Source organism: Nerophis ophidion, linkage group LG24 (assembly GCF_033978795.1).
Source record: "Nerophis ophidion isolate RoL-2023_Sa linkage group LG24, RoL_Noph_v1.0, whole genome shotgun sequence".
Classification (NCBI taxonomy): domain Eukaryota; kingdom Metazoa; phylum Chordata; class Actinopteri; order Syngnathiformes; family Syngnathidae; genus Nerophis; species Nerophis ophidion.
In genome coordinates this window covers 22,821,066-22,840,475 of record NC_084634.1, presented here as the reverse complement: position 1 = coordinate 22,840,475, position 19,410 = coordinate 22,821,066, and the positions used below count along the sequence as shown (strand labels likewise).

Here is a 19,410-nt window from a genome sequence, read left to right as displayed (position 1 = left end):
ATTTTTGCTGAATGGATTCAGTAGAGAACATCGACGATAAAGTCCGCAACTTTTGGTCGCTAATAAAAAAAGCCTTGCCTCTACCGGAAGAAGCAGGCGATGTGCGCGTGACGTCACCGGTGTGATGGCCCCTCACATCCTCACATTGTTTATAGATAGATAGATAGTACTTTATTTATTCCTTCAGGAGAGTTCCTTCAGGAAAATTAAAATTTTCAGCACAATCCCATTCAAGATCAGACAAACATTACAGGGAGACAGAACAGGATCGCTGACGGGTCTGCCGGCTTCCAGCGCCCCTTACAAAAAAGGTGAGATACAGGTAAACAAGGTGGGGGGGAATGGGAGAAAAAAATAGAAGATTAAAATAAAATAAAAATATCAGTCTAAGCCTGGGCCCTGGAGACTGAGGCCAAGGGGAAAAAACAACTCATAGCCAAAGAACACATCCCTCTTACATGTGTGTAAGAGGGAAACATCAAACATCAAATATATAATGTGAGCCACCAGCAGTAAGAGCAATTCTGACCAAGAAAGCGACAATTTCCCCATTATTTTGAGCGAGGATGAAAGATTAGTGGATGAGGAAAGTTATAGTGAAGCACTAATAATAAAAGAAAAGATGACTGTCTATTCTGACCAAGAAAGCGACGATTTCCCCATTAATTTGAACGAGGATGAAAGATTCGTGGATGAGGAAAGTTATAGTGAAGCACTAATAATGAAAGAAAAGGTGACTCTCTAGTGCAGGGGTAGGGAACCTATGGCTCTAGAGCCAGATGTGGCTCTTTTGATGACTGCATCTGGCTCTCATATAAATCTTAGCTGACATTGCTTAACACGATAATTATGAATAATTTCGCTGGTAATCACAGTGCTAAAAATAATGTGCAAAATATAAAACATTCTCATGCATTTAAATCAATCCATCCGTTTTCTACCGCACCTGTTCAAGAAGTCGCATTAATGGTAAGAAGTATTTTATTTCACGATGGGGGGGTCGCAGCTTGCTGCAGGGTCGTTCCCCCAGGAAGGCAGATGGACTACTCGGGACATGGCATTTAGGTAAAAACATGATTTAATTTAAACTATAAAAAGATACAAACAAAAATCGCTCACAGTGGAGGCACAACTAAGGAACAAAGCTAACGCATAAACAGACTATGAACATAAATCAAACAAAACTTACTTGGAATGGCATGAAGTACGAAACTATGGCAAGGCATGAAACAAGTCGGCACAGAGCAAGAAAAGTTCACATTGACGCCAGGGCGACTGACTGGCAAAGACGAAGTTAAATACTGCCTCTGATTAGTGCTCGGGAAGCAGGTGAGCGGGCATTTTGTCCACCAGAGACAGGTGGACAAAATGAGTAACCAAGGAAACCAGACAAGGGAGTGGAAAACAACAGGAACTTAAAGAGTCCAAAGGACAAACAGCACATAACCAAACGAAAACATGATCAACAGACATGACATTTTATTTATTATTGGTTAGCTCCAGAATAACAATGTTATTAAAAAGATTAAAATACTTATTATACTCTAAAAATATTAGTCCTACTTAAAAATGCACACATTTAGTTGTATTCGGTGTTAAAAAATATGATATGGCTCTCATTGAAATACATTTTGAAATATTTGGCTTTCGTTGCTCTCTCAGTCAAAAAGGTTCCCGACCCCTGGTCTAGTGGGACAGTTTCAGATGTAATTAGACACATTTACTAGGATAATTCTGGAAAATCCCTTATCTGCTTATATTATTTTAGTGTCATACCTAGGGCTGGGCGATATATACGATATATCGCGGGTTTGTCTCTGTGCGATATAGAAAATGACTAATTCTTAATATTCGAGTATACGTTCTCACGCAGGACTTTTAGCTGCGGGCGTACACTTCAGGCTCTCCTCGCTCTTTCCTGTTCTCTCTTCACAGACAAGCAGGCGCACATTCTTACATAAGTCACAAACTGTCAGGTCACACGTTACATACACGCCCTCGCAGGGCAGAGAGGTAGCAGCGTAGCTAACATTAGCTGCTAACGTAGCCGTACGAGAGAAAGATGGTGCGGATATGGTAACAAATGAAGGAAGACTTAATTCCCAATAAAAACAGCAGAGTTTCCATCGTCTGGCGGTGGTTCGGCTTCAAGTGGGAATATGTCAAACAGACAACCGTAATATGTCAAGTGTGGGGGGAAAATGCGTTGCTATAAAAAGTAGCACAACTGCTAATATGTAGCATCGTTTGTAAGTCACTCGATAGAGAATGAAGATAATTTTATAACCTTACTAACGTACCACATAGTCAAGGACGAATATTATTTGATTTCCTATTATGCAGCTCATATTTTTTTGACACTTAAAATGTCTCTGACAATCTTGCAATTTGTTTTGGAAATGTCTTGAATGTTTGTGCCATTGCTTAATAACTTTAATAAATATACTTTTGGTCAATTGACTTAGTTGTGATTTCCCTCTCTGCATGAAAATTTAAAAGTAGCATATATTAATGCAGTATGAAGAAAAATGTTTTAATGTATACACACATACTCATCATACTGCTGTGATTATATGCATCAAGTGTTCATTCAAGGCCAAGGCAAAATATCGTAATATATATCGTATATCGCGATATTAATAAAAGCCAATATCGCCCAGCCTTAAGTCTAGTCCACAGTGAGGCCAGCCGGAGATCATATTGAGTGGAGACAGGTCAGCAGTGCAGAGAAGTCCCCAACTGATGCACAGATGAATGGTCCACCCGTGTCCCGACTGAACAGCTAGCGCGTCATCTGTGGCCACCTAATCTGTGCAGAGCAGAAAAGAGACGACAGATCAACTGGTCTAAAAGGGGGGGTCTATTTTTAAACGCTAGAGTATAAAAATGAGTTTTAAGATGGGACTTAAATGCTTCAGTCAAATTTGTTTACATTCAGTTGATTGTCCCTTTTACAGGAAGTGACACAACTGCTGTGTGAGCACTTTTAAGGAGCAGTAACGTTTGACTTACAAACATGTCTTTTCTTTACTGATCACAATTTTGGTCAAAGTTCAGATCACTTAGCTCTTTTTCTAAGTTAGCCATACCTAACGCTAAACTGGAAAGACTATGGTTTTTAACAAACCCATGACTACCAGATAGTTGATTTGTCCATCCAAATAATCCCCCATCATGTCTTCTACACTAGGTTATAATCGTGTTACTATTTCATTGTTATCTCGCACCCTAAATTGAAACAGTAAATGAAACCAAATTTCTTGGCATAATGATTGATGATAAATTGAACTGGAAATCTCATGTAAAAAAAATAAACAAAGTAGCAAGAAACACGTCAATAATGAATAAAGAAAACATGTTCTAGACCAAATATCACTTCATATTCTCTACTGCTCGTTTGTGTTACCATATCTGAGTTATTGTGCAGAAATATGGGGAAATAACTACAAAAGTACACTTCATTCATTAACGGTGTTACAAAAAAGATAAATAAATAAATGGGTTGTACTTCTATAGCGCTTTTCTACCTTCAAGGTACTCAAAGCGCTTTGACACTACTTCCACATTTACCCATTCACACACACATTCACACACTGATGGAGGGAGCTGCCATGCAAGGCGCCAACCAGCACCCATCAGGAGCAAGGGTGATGAAGTGTCTTGCTCAGGACACAACGGACGTGACGAAGTTTGTACTAGGTGGGATTTGAACCAGGGATCAGTTAGAATAATACATAATGCCGGATATAGAGAACATACAAACCCTTTTATTTATTAAATCAAAAATACTGAAATTCCACGACATAGTGAATTTGCAAACAGCTAAAATTATACACAAAGAAAGAATATACAACAATTCTTCTTACAAAAAAGGAGAAATATAACCTTAGCGAAAAATGTAATTTAAAACATTCGTACGCACGTACAACACTTAAGACCTTCAGTATATCAGTATGTGAATTTAAATTATGGAATGGATTAAGCAAAGAAATCAAACAATGTACTAATGTGATCCGCATCAATTAACACTTCAAACTTAAAGTGTTTACAAAGTACAAAGAAGAAGAACCATGATAAACATTCTGAATTTATTTTATCCATCCATTCATCTTCTAGATAATCTTGTTCATCTCACCCAATGAAATATAACTTACTTCCCCGATTATTATTTATTTCTATTGTTATTACTTATGCAGTCTATTGTGAATAAATTGAGAACAGGAAGTGACCAAAAGTTTTAGCAACTTTTATGTAACGGAAAAGGGGTAGGCCTAAATAAGCTCTGCTTCTTCCTACTCCTTTTCGAACATGTTGAATAGAGAAACTGGAACTTTTGATGTATTATGCTGAATGCATGCATGTTCCAAATAAACTCAAACTCAACTCAACTGTTTTATGTAGTAATATGTGGTCAATGGGGAACACATTTTGCCAGTCAGCTTGAGCAGACAGGATGCACCCTGATCCTCTTGCTCACCTCCCTTTGAGACATTTCCTTCCTTCTCCGAGCGAAGACATTGCAGGGAGCTGAAAAAGTGGTTGTTTTCCGAGCACCTCTCCCCCATGCCTCGCTAAACTAGCTAAAGAATGACTAAAAGGCACATGTTCTGTCTCATGCTAGAATTGCGAGTGGCTGAATGCAAGGCTACTGGCTTTATAAGACCGTAAAAATTATGACAGCATTGTGTAACACAGACCAGACAGTCAGTTACATATTACTCATTACTTGAACGTCCATTTTTAAAAGACACACTGACAGATTTCCTTTCAGCTGTAATTCAGAAGTGCATGGGAACACAGCAAAATTGACTGGGGAACATCCTGTTGTTTATGACACTGTAAGTCAGGGGTGTCTCAATGTACGGCCCGCGGGCCGGATCAGGCCCACGAACAGGTTTTATCCGGCCCGCGGGATGAGTTTGCTAAGTACACAAATTAACCTGAAATTTTTGAATGAAAGAAACAGCTCTTCTACATGTGTCTACTGGATGTTGCAATAGCAATTCTTTGTATCTCTGTAGATCAGCGGTCGGCGAGCCGCATGCGGCTCTTGGATAACTCTGATGTAGCTCAGCTGCACACATGCCGACCCCCTCATTTTTCCGGGAGGTTTTCCAGATTTCAGTGCCTCTCCCAGAAATCTCCCCAGGACAATGTTCTCAGATTTTCACCCGGACAACAATATTGAGGGCGTGCCATGATGGCAATGCCTTAAACGTCCTTCTCAACCATGTCGTCGCGTCCGCTTTGATACTATGCTATCTGAGTGCCTGCCCGCCACATCTAGTGTGCGGCTGCTGACTCGATGCACAAGCGACTGCAAGGCATACTTGTTCAAAAGCCATACAAGTTACACTGGGGGTTGTGATATAAACAACTTTAACACTCTTACTAATATGCACCACACTGTGAACCCACACCAACGAGATTGACAAACACATTTCGGGAGAACATCCGCACTGTAACACAACATAAACCCAACAGAACAAATACCCAGAATCCCATGCATCCCTAACTTTCGGGCTACATTATACACCCCCACTACCAAACTACATAGATGGCATACTGTAATTTGATTTAGATATTTTTTTATCTCGATTGATTGAAAATGAACACCATTGAGTTGACTGATAAACATTATCACATCATTCATTCAGAAAATATAAATAATGAAAAAGATAGAATACTATTAACCGCAACATGTAAGTGTAAAAAAACAAAAACATTATGATTTGTACATTTTCAGAATCTTCTTCTTCTATTTTAAACACAGAAAACAATCTGAAGGTGTCTTTATTTTTAAGTTATCGTGCAGGGATTTTACCAGTCAGGCCCACTTGGGAGTAGAATTTTCTCCATGTGGCCCCCCATCTAAAATGAGTTTGACACCCCTGCTGTAAATAGTATCACACATAAATAAGATTCCGTTGATTTGCTTTTATCTCGCACCTACACATTCTGGTCTCAACATTAGGTACAGAGTTGTGTATAGAGAGAGAATGGCCAACTTCGTTTCATGGTTGGTCCCAAACATGATGCCCTCCAGTCAAAAGAGGGGCTTTTGACCTGTCATTTAGAACAGGGTTGGCAACCCAACATGTTGAAAGAGGCACATTGGACCAAAAATACAAAAAAACAAATCTGTCTGGTGCCTCAAAAAGTTAAAAGCCATATGTAAGTATTATAATGATGGCAACACATTTAGTTAGTGTCTTAGAGGGTTGGATAACTCCTGGAAATTACTGGCTTACAGGCCTTCTGAAACCCACTACTACCGACCACGCAGTGTGATAGTTTATATATCAATGATGAAATCTTAACAGTGCAACACATGCCAATACGGCCGGTTTAGTTTACTAAATTACAATTTTAAATTTCCCGCGGAGTTTCTTGTTGAAAACGTCGCAAAATGATGACTCGTATGATGACGCGTGTTTGTGACGTTATTTGGTTGAGCGGACATATTAGCCCAGCACCACTTACGGCTAAAAGTCGTCTCTTTTCATCGCATAACTACACAGTATTTTGGACATCTGTGTTGCCGAATCTTTTGCAATTTGTTCGATTAAAAATGGAGACTATAAAGAAGAATGCTGTTGGTGGAAAGCGATGGATTGCAGCTGCCATTAGCAACCGAAACACAGCCGGTGTTTCTTTGTTTGTTGTGAAGCTTTAGCGAAAATGTTTCTCTATCACATGTCAACCAGCAAGCTTTTGGATGAAAAAATTGTGATATTAAGTCGGCTCTTACTTGTGCAGAGTTAGCGGCCTCCTGCAGCGGCTGTCATCTTGCCTCCTTGATTGGCTTCTCTCAGAGACACTGGCGGTCACCACAGCCCTCCGACTTTCAGGCCTGACTTTATAATCTCACTAAAACACTATTAACACAATAAGCAGATAAGGGATTTTCCAGAATTATCCTAGTAAATGTGTCTAACATCTAAATCGCTCCCACTGCACTCGCCTTTTTAATTTTTTTTTTCTTTTTCTAGTGCTTCACTCTAACTTTCCTCATCCCCGAATCTTTCATCCTCGCTCAAATTAATGGGGAAATCGTCGCTTTCTCAGTCCGAATCACTCTTGCTGCTGTTGGCTATGATTATAAACAATATGAGGATGTGAGAAGCCCTACAACCCATGACATCACGCGCACATCGTCTGCTACTTCCGGTACAAGCAAGGCTTTTTTATTAGTGACCAAAAGTTGCAAACTTTATCGTCGATGTTCTCTACTAAATCCTTTCAGCAAAAATATGGCAATATCGCGAAATGATCAAGTATGACACGTAGAATGGACCTGCTATCCCTGTTTTAAATAAAAAAAATTCATTTCAGTAGGCCTTTAAATCTGCCAAAGGTATAGATGTGTGTCCCCAAGTTAAAGGAAACGACAGGCACTCTTCTTTTAACTGATTTATTACCATCTTTGCAAGCTCGGTAAAGTTTACTGTGGTCTGGAACAAAATGGTAATGTTTGCTGTGGCCTGGAACAACATAGCACACACCACAAGAAATGTAGCCAATATTGCATACAGATAATGTCATTAGACATGCAAATATAAATTAAATACACAGAGTGCATAAGTAAAGGAAATTAAATGTACTCAAAATACCTACAAACGAATCATTATGATGCAATATGTACACACAGCTAGCCTAAATAGCATGTTAGCATGGATTATTAGCACTCCACGCAAGTCAATAACATCAACAAAGCTCACCTTTTGTGCATTAACGCACAGCATAAAACTTTTGGTGGACAAAATGAGACAAAGGAGTGGCATAAAACACATCGTTCTGTGGCGACGGAGAAAGTTGTACATGTAAACAAACTACGATGAGTTTAAGACCGCCAAAATTAGTAGGACAAAAGGCACTGGCCAAATACTCTCATCAGTGAAGCATAAACACAAACATATTAAACAGTGGGCTTTATAACATTTAGGAAGGTTTGTGTTAGGGCTGAGCGATATTGCCTTTTTTAAATATCGCAATATTTTTAGGCCATATCGCGATATACGATATACATTACGATATTTTGCCTTGGCATTGAATGAACACTTGATGCATATAATCACAGCAGTATGATGATTGTATATGTCTACATTAATACATTCTTCTTCATACTGCATTGATATATGCTACTTTTAAACTTTCATGCAGAGAAGGAAATCACAACTAAGTCAATTGACCAAAAGTGCATTTATTAAAGTTATTAAGCAATGGCACAAACATTCATGTCATTTCCACAACATAAAGTGCAAGATTGTCAAAGACATTTTAAGTGTCAAATAAAAATGAGCTGCATAATAGGAATTTAAATAGTATTCGCCCTTCACTATGTGGTATGTTACTAAGGTGACTTTTCAAATGATGCTACATACTAGCAGTAATGCTACTTTTTATAGCAACGCTATTGCCCCACACATGACAAATTACGGTTGTATGCTCAACATTCCCACTTGAAGCCAAACCACCGCCAGACGATCGAAACCCTGCTGTTTTTGTTGGGAATGAAGTCTTCCTTCATTTGTTACCAGATCCGCACCTTCTTTCTCTCGTACGGCTACGTTAGCAGCTAACGTAGCCCAGTCTGCTACTTCTCTGACCTGCGAGGGCAGACACGCATGTGACGTATGACGTGATGTATGTAAGAATGTGCGCTTGTTTGTCTGTGAGGAGAGGCAGGAAAGAGTGAGAAGAGCCTGAATGCCCGCAGCTAAAAGCAACTGCGCGAGAGTGTATACTCGAATATTATGATATAGTCATTTTCCATATCGCACAGAGACAAACCCGCGATATATCGTTTTTGTTGCCCAGCCCTAGTTTGTGTTATGTTTGTCTTCCTACAGAAACATTATTAAAACAACAAATATATTTCCCCCCCGTCTTTTTACGTTTTTGAAAAACTCCAGGGAGCCACTAGGGCATTGCTAAAGAGCCCGTGCGGCTCAAGCGCCGTGGGTTGCTGACCCGCAATTTAGGAGATTGTCTGGCCATACTCTCTCTGATTGGTCAAAAGCCCCTCACATAACTACACGGCGCCATGTTTGGGACCAACTCTGAAACCGAGTTGGCCATACTTTATGAGGTATACCTGATCAGTCTGGCAGAAGCTCTCTCTGTGACTACACGTTTCCATGTACTAAATTAGTCTGATTTCACAAATGAATAGTTTGGTTCTTTGTATTTTCACACATGCATGTGAAGTCCCAGTGTCAATGTGCACTTTCTATTGCGAATATTGGTCATACACCTTGTGCCCCCTATACACTGGTAATGCTTATTTTTTCCTAACGAGGAACCTCACAAGGCTTCTGCAGCTCTTCACAAGTCAACATCCCAGCTCTTGTTGTCCTTGATGTCCGCTGTAATATTGGCACATATTACAAACATTACATATTCTAATGGCTAAGCTGATGTTAAATAGCAGACAGCATCAACAATTATCTTAGATCGCGCTACAAACATGACGCTACTACCAAGAAGGTCTTGGAGCGGATACAGGTTCGAAGCAAAGAAAGACTGGCGGGAGGGAGTTCATTGAGGAATTTTCAGACAAAGACTCATGGAAATAAAACTTTATAATGTCTTGTTTGTTCAAAATGCTTTTTAAATTAATGGAAGGAGTTTTTTTATCTGAAGGAAAAGACTGATAATGTTCCTGATAATTCTGGCTATTGTTCTGAGCAAGTTTGCGAGTTGTGTGGGATAAATACTTCATGCAAATCACTTTGGAGTGCACAAATGCTGCGTAAAGAGATTTGTGTTCGCTTTATTATTCGCCTATGATATACCTGCTTCATTGTCGTTTATCTCAATTCATATTTTGTTCGGGAGTAGGAATTTTCAATCAGTGAGTCAAAGTTTACTTATATAGCCCTTAATCACAAATGTCTCAAAAGGCCTGCACAAGCCACAACGACATCCTCGGCTCAGATCCAACATCAGGGCAAGAAAAAGTCAAACCCTTGTTAACAACAAAAAACCTTGGAAGGGACCACAGATATGACTGGTGACCAGTGCAATGGATGCCGAGTGGATTCAGTTAATGATATGAGAGTCCAGTCCATAGTGGTGCCAGCAGAGGATCCTAAAAAAAAAAAGGTAAATTGTTGTACTTTTATAGCGCTTTTCTACCCCTTTTTAAGGAGCCCAAAGCGCTTTGACAGTATTTCCACATTCACACACACATTCACACACTGATGGCAGGAGCTGCCATGCAAGGTGCTAACCAGGACCCATCAGGAGCAAGGGTGAAGTGTCTTGCTGAAGGACACAACGGACGTGACTAGGATGGTAGAAGGTGGGGATTGAACCAGTAACGCTCAGATTGCTCGCACTCTCCCAACTTTGCCACGCCGACCCCAGTTCCATGTAGACATGTCAGGGCGCAGAGATGTCACCGACTGATGCATAAGGAGTGGTCCACCCCATGTCCTGACTTCATATGAAAGTCCAGTCCGTTGGGAAGCCAGCAGGGGATCATCTTCAATGGAGACAAGTCAGCAATGCAGAGACGTCCCCAACTGATTCAAATAGGAGTGGTCCATCCTGGGTCCTGACTTGGAACAGCTTGCGCCTCCTCCATGGAGGCTGATCACCTGATAACCTCTCCACGCAGGAGAGGGCGGCAGAGCAGAAATTTGAGAGACAGCGATCAACTTTTCTAAAAACATCTACATGCTTCTACTGAGGTAGCATCTCTAACTGTTACCGGTAGGGCATTCCAGAGTACTGGAGCCCAAATAGAAAACGCTCTTAAGCCTGCAGACTTTTTTGTATCACTGGAGTTCTTTGAACGCAGATTTCTGAGCGGGACATATGGTACAATACAATCACCAAGATAGGATGGAGCGAGATTTTTTTAGTATTTTATACGTAAGTAGTAAAACCTTAAAGTCTCATCTTAAGTGCACAGGAAGCCAGGTTAGCCACTGTAGGCTTAATATGATCAAACGTTCTTGTTCTTGTCAAAGGTCAGGTCTGGCAGCCACATTTTGTACCAACTGTAGACTTTTAATGCTAGACATAGGGAGACCCGAAAATATTACGTTGCAGTACTCCGGCTTCCTCCCACTTCCAAAGACATGCACCTGGGGATAGGTTGATTGGCAACACTAAATTGTCCCTAGTGTGTGAATGGGAGTGTGAATGTTGTCTGTCTATCTGTGTTGGCCCTGCGATGAGGTGGCGACTTGTCCAGTGTGTACCCCGCCTACCGCCCGGTTTTAGCTGAGATAGGCACCAGTGTCTTCTGTATTGTGTAATCTGCAGTACATGATTTCCTTTTCGGTGCCATTTTTGTTCAGCGCTTCTCCGTTTTTATAAGTTACCGCCAACGATGAAATGATCCACTTTAATAGCCACGGCAGTAGCATATAGCATATAGCAGTTAGCATTCCATGACCCACAATGCACTTCTGCCATGACCCTCCCCCGCCGAATTCTTATTGGTTGACGTGTGTGTGTGACGCTCGCTGATATTTTCTTTGTCTCTTCCGCGAATGAGATGAATAATATTTGATATTTTACGGTAATGTGTTAATTAGGGTTGCGAATCTTTGGGTGTCCCACAATTCGATTCAATATTGATTTTTTGGGTCACGATTCAATTCAAAATCAATTTTTTTTATTTTTTTTCAATTCAACACAATTCTCGATTCAAAAACAATTTTTTCCTGATTTATAAGGATTCTGTATTCATTCAATACACAGTATTTGAGCAGGATCTACCCCAGTCTGCTGACATGCAAGCAGAGTAGTATATTTTTGTAAAAAGCTTTTATAATTGTAAAGGACAATGTTTTATAAACTGATTGCAATAATGTAAATTTGTTTTAACTATTAAAAAAAACAAAAATATGACTTACTTAGTTTTTGTGAAAATATTGCACACAGTGTGTTGTCAAGCTTATGAGATGCGATGCAAGTGTAAGCCACTGTGACACTATTGTTCTTTTTTTATTTTTATAAATGTCTAATGATAATGTCAATGAGGGATTTTTAATCACTTCTATGCTGAAATTATAACTAATATTTATACTGTTGTTAATAATATTAATTTTTGTTTCACTACTTTTGGTTTGTTCTGTGTCATGTTTGCGTCTTCTCTCAATTGCTCTGTTTATTGCAGTTCTGAGTGTTGCTGGGTCAGGTTTGTTTTTGGAATTGGATTGCATTGTTATGGTATTGCTGTGTATTGTTTTGTTGGATTGAAAAAAAAAAAAATTAGATTTTTAAAAAATGTGAATCGATTCTGAATTGCACAACGTGAGAATCGCGATTCAAATTCGAATTGATTTTTCCCTACACCCCTATTGAATATGTTTATCTTTTTCTATTTTGATTTGTAAATGTAATGAATATATTTTTTGGAAATGAAAATTGGTTGATCACTTTGCCTCATTTTCGGTTTATGTGACGTCACGGGAGTTCACTTCCGGTTGAATCTACCTTCGCCTATTTCAACTTGACACTGTCAAGTATAGATCAATCACTTTGTGCAAAGACAGCACATCGCAGTCAGTCCACGAGTTTATCAAAGTGTGGTTATCAAACACAGTTTTTCGATAATTTTTAATTAATACAATGATACAAACCGCCGGGTGTTTTGCCACGGTTATAAAGGATGTTACGTCTCAAAATCTCGCGGTATGATCACGATTTTTAAGGCCACATTACAATGTTATTGTGGTATGTTTTTTAAATTCAAAGAATAGTGCAGAAACATCCAAGGTTCAAAGAAAATGTGGAAAAAAAATTACAGTTGATGTCTTCAAAGTTGTTCTCCCCATGACTGCGTGGGTTCCCTCCGGGTACTCCGGCTTCCTCCCACCTCCAAAGACATGCACCTGGGGATAAGTTGATTGGAAACACTAAATTGGCCCTTGTGTGTGAATGTAAGTTTAAATGTGGTCCGTCTATATGTGTTGGCCCTGGGATGAGGTGGCGACTTGTCCACCCGAATGCAACTGAGATAGGCTCCAGCAACCCCCCTGCGACCCCAAATGGGACTAGCAGTAGAAAATGGATGGATGGATGATATCTTCAGAGTGATAATGTGAACATTCAGTGTAAAACAAGAATGTTTAGTTTAGTGTCTTTCAACTTTTACTTTATGAGAAGTAGTGTCCTCTACAGGGGACATTTTTATATCAGTCTGGAAAATGTTGAGTCTCAGAAAAGTTAACTAACGATATAACTACCTCACATATTGATTTTTAATAGCTGCACTGGGTTCAAATATATTTTCTGTGTGACAATTTGAGGCGGCGACTTGTCCAGGGTGTACGACGCCTGCCACCCGAGTGCAGCTGATTAAGCTTCAGGCCAGCTTTGGTACCTGCGCCAAAAAGATTTGTTTTTTGCCGGGGTTTATATGTCTGTTTGATAACTACTTGGCTCTAACAGTTACGTACATATTTTGAGGACATTTTCAGATAATGGCACCCCCCCTCACCAAAAAAAATCTGTTCTGTTTCGGGTACAAAAACACTTCCTTTTCTGCTTACTGCAGCCATGCACTGCGCAGAGGATTCTGGGAGATGTAATTATTAAAGCACCAGTAAAAAATTACACTCACCAAGTTTTTGTTTGATACCGTCACACGTCACGGAATTATTGTGAAGACTTTGAAACCGAAATATCGCGGTATCTACAATACCGTTACATCGCTACAATATATTAACTCTTTATTGATAAAACAGCCTGGGATGAGGTGGCGACTTGTCCAAGATGTACCCCGACTTCTGCCCGATTGTAGCTGAGATAGGCACCAGCGCCCCCCCGCGACCTCAAAGGGAATAAGCGGTAGAAAAAAGGATGGATGGATGAATGATAACACGGCGCAATTGTAGTCGTCTCGCATATCTTAGACTTACCTCTGGTTCCTGTCTATGGTGCTAAGCATTCTGGGTAACTTAGAATGTTTGTTTACCCATTTTAAAGAAAATGCATGTAATATCACAGATTATGATCACACCCCCACCACCACATGTATCTGGGAGAAACCCTGTGTATTTAAATATTTAAATGTTATTAAACAGGGTAAAACAAGTAACAGGTTTTTATTTGCAATGTTGACTTAACAAAGGAGCAACGTTTACATGACAGTGCATTACTGTGATTATAATTTCTCATCATTCATTCACCAACACATTTCACAACTAAAGATGCCTTTAATGTGCTGAGCTAAATGTGTTGGAACTAGGGCTGGGCGATATATACGATATATCGCGGGTTAGTCTTTGTGCGATATAGAAAATGACTATATCGTAATATTCCAGTATACGTTCTCACGCAGTAGCTTTTAGCTACGGGCATTCAGGCTCTTCTCACTCTTTCCTGTCTCTCCCCACAGACAAGCAGGCGCACATTCTTACATACGTCACGTCATACGTCACATACACGCTCTCGCCCGGCAGAGAGGTAGCGCCGTGGCTAACGTTAGCTGCTAACGTAGCCGTTACGAGAAAGAAGGTGCGGATCTGGTAACAAATGAAGGAAGACTTAATTCCCAATAAAAACAGCATCGTCTGGCGGTGGTTTGGCTTCAAGTGGGAATATGTCGAACAGACAACCGTAATTTGTCAACTGTGGGGAGAAAGCGTTGCTATAAAAAGTAGCATTACTGCTAATATGTAGCATCATTTGAAAAGTCACTCGCTAGAGAATGAAGAGAATTTCATAACGTCCGTAGAAACCTACCACATAGTGAAAGACGAATAATGTTTGATTTCCTATTATGCAGCTCATTTTTATTTGACACTTAAAATGCCTCTGACAATCTTGCACTTTATGTTTTGGAAATGACTTGAATGTTTGTGCCATTGCTTAATAACGTTGATAAATATACTTTTGGTCAATTGACTTAGTTGTGATTTCCCTCTCTGCATGAAAGTTTAAAAGTAGCATATATGAATGCTGTATGAAGAAGAATATTTTAATGTATACACATATAATCATCTTACTGCTGTGATTATATGCATCAAGTGTTCATTCAAGGCCAAGGCAAAATATCGTAATATATAACGTATATCGCGATATGGCCTAAAAATATCACAATATTAAAAAAAGGCAATATCGCCCAGCCCTAATTGGAACATAAATAAATGTTTAAGATGGACAAACACTCAGGCGTGAAATTAACATGGAAAATGTCTGCAAATTGTGGATGACAGATCAGATAAAAAATACTTTAGTATTCTATATTACAATTATTACTATTAATAAAACTATTAACTATCATTACTTTGACAATTTGCAATGATCAAACTAGCGATAGAATCTCAACATCTCCTATATGCACTTCTGTTTTCTCTACTGTGCCTAATGTAAAATAGGTGCATCTATCTTCTGCATGAATAGCTAAACATTCTACACTACACACCGTGTGGGGGTAAGCAAACTGCTAATCGCAAGCTTGAGCTCTTCAATATAAACAAATCTGATCGATACAATTATCGACTGTCAAATAGTATAATACCATTTAAATGGTGGATCCTACAGGGGTTAGATTAATATTTTTCACAATCAAACCCTTTTTTGCCCTTTTGTTATTGTGTACAAACTCTGCAAATAAGGACTGGACACCAATGTTATGAAAAACTAATACCGTTAATTTTTTCTAGTAACGAGTAATCTAATTAATTTATGTACATTACACCATCGTTGGTGAAACCTTTGATCTAATGTAAAACTACTTTTGATGTGGTTTTATGTCAACAAGACAGCGTGAAAAGCACAGAAACTTCAATGCAGGAAATATATTTTTACTAATGAAAGCAACATCCAGCACCACACTTAAATGAACTTGATATCAAACAAAAGAAGGCAACATCAAACAGAAAACACACACACAAGTACTCGCACACAAACTGTACATGCTACTACTTTGAGAGAATAATGAACAAAAAATCAATGATAGAAGTAACACGTTTGCAATCCTAGAATATCCTGTTTGTGGACAAAGAAAATACAGCCATCGGAGCACATTCAATCCCTTATTAACTCGCGTTAACACAATCCAATGAAAAAATTCAGCAGAGCTGTAGCCACTGCTTACAATTTGGGAATCTGAGCTAATAAACACGGCTGATCTGAAGCTGCTCTGTTTGGGCACTGACGTCACATGTCACTTAGCAACAGGCTAAGTGACATGGGACATAAGGCCTTTTAAAGGCACAAACATACACTCTGGTCTCATAAAACGTTTCAACTCCATATGCCAGACATATGAAGGGTTTTTCAAACTTCCCCTAGTAATTAACATTTATTAGAGAGTAAATACCTTGGTAATTCATTTACTTTTTTGGCAAAGTAACAATTAAGTATAGTTGATTACTTTTAAAATACATTTTTCAAACAGTGCTGGACAGAGGAGGGCTTTAAGAGAAAACAAACAGGATTTAAATCAGAACCAGTATTATTAGGGGTGTGGGAAAAAATCGATTCGAATTTGAATCGCGATTCCCATGTTGTGCAATTCAGAATCGATTCTAATTTTTTAAAAATTGATTTATTTTTATTTATTTTTTAATCCCAATTTTTTTTTTTTAATCGATCCAACAAAACCATACACAGCAATACCATAACAATTCGATCCAATTCCAAAGCCAAACCTGACCCAGCAACACTAAGAACTGCAATAAACACAGCAATTGAGAGAAGACACAAACACGATACAGAACAAAACAAATGTAGTGAAACAAAAATGAATATTATGAACAACAGTATCAATATCAGTTATAATTTCAGCATAGCAGTGATTAAAAATCCCTCATTGACGTTATCATCTGACATTTGTAAAAAAAAATAAAAATAAAGTACAATAGTGTCACATCTCATAAGCTTGACAACACACTGTGTCCAATTTTTTCAGAAAGATAAATTAAGTCATATTTTTGGTTCGTTTAATAGTTAAAACAAATTTACAAACAAACCAACAAACAAAATTATTGCAATCAGTTGATAAAACATTGTCCTTTACAATTATAAAAGCTTTTTTAAAACTACTACTCTGCTAGCATGTCAGCAGACTGGGGTAGATCCTGCTGAAGTCGTATGTACTGAATGAATACAGAATCGTTTTGAAACGGAAAAATATCATTTTTGGATCAAGAATCGAGTTGAATCGAAAAAATCGATTTATAATCTAATCGCAACCCCAAGAATCGATATTGAATCGAATCGTGGGACACCCAAAGATTTGCAGTCCTAATTATTATCATTTGTTTTTGTCTGATTTGTAATAACAATTTTAAGTATCAGTATTGGTCGTAGCAAAACTAACTACTGATACTTAAAATGTATAACTACGTGGTACTGGAACTACACCAAAATTTGGAGTATCGCCCAAAACTAATGAGCAGTATACAAACAAAAGAATAAGTGTTTATTACATTTTAACAGAAGTGTAGATCAAATCATGTTACAACGGAAAGTAACTACATAATAACAGTAATCAACAAGTGAAGTAATAGAGAAAATAATAACACCAGAAATTACATTATCTTACCGCATTTGTCAGCATTCAAATTAGGAGCCTTTGTAACCCGATGGTTCTATGGTTCAATCATCATTTATATAATTTTTTTGGACTGTAGTGCGCACCGGTATACAGTATATGTCCGCATTCTCCAAATTTTAGAAGAACATTTCATTTCCAGATATTGGCCGCAACGTACTATAAGCTACAGATATATATGTTGTGAAATGAGTTACTAACACAGAAATATTTTGTAAACTTTCATTTAAATATCTTGTTTCCAAACGGTGCCTGTAACACGCAGTAAAACGGCTTATCAAACAAATAGAAGTCATTGGAAGCTAGCTCTCCAGTCAGCTAAATCGACTCAATAACTCCACGGTGACGTATTGGTGAATTTAAGAAACAGACATAATACAAAAAAAATGGCATTGTAAATTGATTGTACTAACACAGACACTCGTGAACGTGTTAGCACATCAGCTAATGCTAATGACGCCAGCTTCATTACATTACTTTAGCACATACAAATATGCAGAAAACACACTTATCGACATCACACATGGAACGGTTTAATAAGTTTGAATAGTTTTAATTATATTGTAAAACTTATAAACATTGCTTGGAGTGATGAATGAAGAATCCATTCAAGTAGAGACACTACAGAATAGAAGAATAGAATAGAATGAACTTTATTATATCTGCATATAACGAGATTAAAGACTCCAACTTAAGGTGCGGTAATGGGAACAAATATGGGGTGAAATAAATGACATAAGAGGTAAAAAGGAAAAACTAACAATTGAAATAAACAGACTACTATCCAATAAAAATAATAAGCAATCCTGTACAATATACAAAAAACTATAGAAATACAAAATACTGTACAATATACAAAGCAAGACAAGAGTACCGAAGTAATAAATAACAATCAGTGTCTGACGTATTGCACTCGAAGGGTAGTATTGCACAGCAGGATATTAGGGCATGATATTGTATAGGGGTGAATTATTATTATTTTAAGTTAGAGTTCAACATGGTGACAGCTTTGGGAAAGAAGCTGTCTCCGAACCTGTTTGTTCTGGCTCTGATGCACCTGTAGTGCCTGCCTGATGGTAGCAAGTCGAACAGGTGGAAGCCAGGGTGTGTGCTGTCCTTGGTAATGTTTTTTGCTCTGTTGAGGCAACGGGAGTTGTGTAAATCCTTCAGGGAGGGCAGGGGACAGCCGATGATTTTTTTGTGCAGACTTTATAACCCTCTGAATCGCCTGTTTGTCTGCTTCAGTGCAGCTGGCGTACCACACTGTTATGCAGTACGTCAGCAGGCTCTCGACAGCCGAGCGATAGAAGGTCACCATCAGCTGCCTCTCCAGTCTGTTCTTCCTCAGCACACACAGGAAGTGGAGTCTCTGCTGGGCCTTCCGGATGACCACAGTTGTATTTTGGGTCCAGGACAGGTCAGCAGATATGAGGGTACAGACGACTAGAAGACGGATCGACACTTGTACTTCCGGTGTAAAGCACTAAACCAAAGGAAATACAGTATAGACGTTTAACCCGCTGCAACTGCTGTGAGTGAATTCGTTCAAAAGATGGCGCCATAACACACCTTTTCAGTATTACTGCTTGTGTCTAATAAATATTTGTTAAACACAAAACGTTATTGCCGTTATCGAAGGAAAATTTGTACATTAGCGGCAGTGTTCAGATTGTAGGAAAAAAGTAAGGGTTTATAATCCGGAATTTACGGAATCTTTTGTCATCACAGGAGGCTGAATTAAACATTAAGACAGATTTTAGACCATATCATGTGTGAGAATATCATACCCTACCTGATAGCCTCATCTGTTATCGTTCCGAGTTGTCATTTCACTTGACCGACACCCCTGTAGTTAGTTGCCTTCAGTATTTAGATTGATTAAG

General features: G+C 38.8%; 1 protein-coding gene across 1 annotated transcript in view; it reads left to right on the top strand.

The window, feature by feature from the left end:
• Positions 1 to 19,410, top strand: part of snx3 (sorting nexin 3) — a 44,090-nt gene that overhangs the window by 666 nt on the left and 24,014 nt on the right. The window lies entirely within an intron of this gene.